This window comes from Marmota marmota, unplaced genomic scaffold, assembly GCF_001458135.2.
Source record: "Marmota marmota marmota unplaced genomic scaffold, marMar, whole genome shotgun sequence".
In the NCBI taxonomy this organism is placed as follows: Eukaryota; Metazoa; Chordata; class Mammalia; order Rodentia; family Sciuridae; genus Marmota; species Marmota marmota.
Window position 1 is genome coordinate 6,322,219 of NW_025999842.1, and position 3,368 is coordinate 6,325,586.

General features: G+C 37.7%; 1 protein-coding gene across 12 annotated transcripts in view; it reads right to left on the reverse strand.

Moving 5' to 3' along the window:
• The window catches only part of Snap91 (synaptosome associated protein 91), a 122,910-nt gene extending 122,423 nt beyond the window's left edge, over positions 1–487 (reverse strand). For 4 of the 12 annotated variants that reach the window (XM_048804151.1, XM_048803870.1, XM_048803706.1 and 1 more), the window contains exon 1: positions 348–486. The gene's annotated coding sequence lies outside the window, so the exon portion shown is untranslated. Of the gene's footprint in view, positions 1–313 lie in introns of all 12 variants that reach the window. The other 8 variants (XM_048803850.1, XM_048804108.1, XM_048804091.1 and 5 more) reach the window with 4 other exon arrangements.
• Positions 488–3,368: the final 2,881 nt, after the last annotated feature.

Sequence of the window (3,368 nt, forward strand, 5' to 3'; positions counted from 1 at the left end):
GCCGCGTCTCTCTAGAGCTCCGCGCTGCGTCCCCATACCCGCCCCCACCTCAGCTGTGGTTCCTCCGACGAAGTCAGGTGACCGCGGCGCACAAACCCGCGCGAGCCCTCTAAGGAGTGCCTCGCGGCCCCCTCCCAGCTACTCACACATGCCGCCCCCCTGGGCCGCGAGCTTAAAGACGAGGGGGGCAGCGCACAAGCATCTCCGGCAAGAGCTAGGAGTGAATGTGGGGAGGCAGGGAGGCCCACACCCAGTCAGCAAGTCACCCTCTCCGCTTGGCGCCCAACAACCCCTCCGCGCGCTGGCTGCGCACCCGCAAGCACCGGGTGCCCGAGCTCCGCTCACACCTGCCGGGCCAGTGCGGGATGCACCGTGAGCGGCGCCGGGCGTTAGCTTAGTGGAGCTATAGGTCTGCTCCGGTTCTGCTCTGTGAAGGCCAAGGCAAGGGCGTCGTCGCTCGCTGCCTGGCAGAGCCCAGCCTCTTCTCCCCCACACTCAGTCTCTGACACGCCCGCCTGTCAAAGGCAGCGGAGGCCCAGATGGGCAGGGCGATTTTAAATGTCAGATTCTGCCTGACTGTCACAGATTCTTACCTGTGTGCCCTCTGCTCCTTAGTGCTCCTTGACTTGTCTCAGTTACAACTGGGAGCTGGGGTGGGCAGGTAATACTAGCCACTTTAGCTTTAGACGGATACTGAGGTCTGCGGAAGGACGAATAATTAAGAAAGTCATTAATAGAGTCCTAGGTTACATTCGACAGTGATCATGTGTATTCTTAAAAAGTAATTTCTGCCAATTAAATACAGGGTTTGAACATCTTATGTCATTTTAATGTTGAGTGTGCATATTTGTATCTTACTCATGAATTTCCCAACAATGGTTTGGACTCGGTTAATAACTTCGTATATTTGACATTTTAAAAGGTCGTCATATTAATCATTTTTTTAATTCTCACAATAGAATTAAGTTCAGAACTTGATATGTTAATTTTCCCCAGCTAGAAGTAACCTCTGTTCGACCTCATGGATGTATATATATGTCTACTTACAAATACCAAGAGTTTGTTGTTTAGGCCTCGATTTCACCCAGCGCAGTTTTCAGTATGCAGTCATGACTTCATAACTGCTGGGACTAATTCAAGCACTAATTAGAAGCTTCATGACTAAAGAAAGACAGTCCAAGACCACCACTGTCAGATTTCCAATACTAGTTTCACTATATGACCCAGCAATACCACACTAGGTATTTACCCAAGGGAAATAAAAACACATTTCCATTCAAATATTTTTATTCAAATTTTGTAGCAGTTCATACAATGGGCTCCTGCTGGAGGAAAACCAAATGTTATTGTACTGGTAAGTGGGTTTTAAAAATGTAGTATTCCACACAATGGAATTACTTAGAAGGAGCCCAAACCAAAAACACTATATACTGTTTTGATGTGTCTGTATGACATTCTTGAAAGGGCAAAACTATAGAGAAAACATATCAGGTATCAGGATTGGGGGAGGGGTTGATTGCAAAGGGGCAGAGGGGCATTGTTTGAAGTGATGGAAATGTTTTATGTCATGACTGTGATGGAACACAACTGCATATATTTCTCAAGACTCATCAATTTATATACATAAAATTTTGGAGCTTTATTTTATGTAATTTACACCTCAATAAAGCTAATGAAAAGAGCTGGCAATATTAATATGAAAGTAAAGTTCACAATAAAAAATATTAATAGGGATAAAGAGGCACTTTTCATAATGATAAAAATTCATCAACAGTATATAGCAGCTTTGCATGTTTATGTATGTAGGAACAGAGCTTCGAAATATGACAATGGTAAAATGAAAGTATTGAAAGGAGAAACACACTTATACCTGAAGATTTCAGCTCTTTTCTCTGTAGTTGAGAGGACAGAAACCCAGTAAGGGTAAGATGACTTGAAATAGCCTCCATTAACCAATTTAACTTAATCACATTTATAAAATACTATACCTAGCAACAGTGGAACACACGTTTCACTCAATTACACATAGAACATTCACCAGGATAGATTATATTCTAAGCCATAAAGCTAAACTCAGTATATTTAGAATAATTACAATCACACAAATCATTAATGGAGATCTGGAGATCTCTAAATAGTTGGCAACTGAACAACACATTCTAAATAAACTGTGGATATAATTTTCTCATAAGGAAAATTAAAAATACTTTGAACTAAAGAATAATGAAAATGCACAAATTTTTGGAATACAGATAAAACAGTGACTAGAGAAAAATTTATAGCATTAAAATGCTTAGATTAGAAAGAACTAAAAACAGCTGTGTAAGTTTCAACCATAAGAAACTAGAAAAAAATTAAATTCAACATAAACAAAAAGAATGAGATCATGAAGATAAGTGAAAATCAATGAAAGTGAAGAAAGTCAAATAATCAATAAAATCAATGAAACCAAAGGCCATTTATTTTTGAAAAAGATCAATAAAAGTCAATAATCCTTCTAGTGAGACTTATTTAAAAAGGAGAGAAATGACACAAAATTTTAATGGTAGGAACAAAAGGGAAATAGATGTTGTAAACATTATAAGGATAAGAGAATGTTATGAACAATATATGTCAACAAGTTAGGTGATTAACGTAAAATTTTAAAAAATTATGTAACATAGTGGTTCTCCAACAGTTCATAGTGAAATTTTATCACATCTTACTATTAATAGGTTTTGAGCAAGTAACATGTTTCCAATAATAATTAAAATAATAAAATCTGTGAATGATTTACTTTTCAAAAATAAATTGAAATAGCTTCAAGGTCAATCCTACAACTGTATGAAATACCATATAGTCCATGGAAATATGTGGAGCCATAGGATAGATATGCTATGCATATGTTGTGTGCCATGAATGTGAGAGTATCACCACACAATGTCCTGTCATGGGTGTTAGCAGAAAAATGAAAATTCCTCAACTATAGAATTGTTATATACAAATTAAATTATGTCAAGGGTGGTGCCAACATTTGAAATGTATGTTGTTTGGGAAGATCTTATGGAGCTTTGAAAAATAATAGAATATTTCTAGTGACAAAGATTAAGAGACGCCAGGATTTTATAGGCATGAATCTAGAGTTACAATTATAAATACTAAGTTGAAATAAAATTAACTAAATGAAAGAAATACATTGAGGTGAAGAAAAATCATTCCTTGTCAACATATTCTTTTTGAAGGCACATAATAAATGCTATTCAATAAATCTTAAGCAAGAATAAGAATTGACATTTGATGTTTTCGAAAATTGATAGATTTTCTGATATCTCTCAGTGGTCAGAAAAGAGGTTACCTACAAAGAAACCCCCAATTTTTATAAATATATA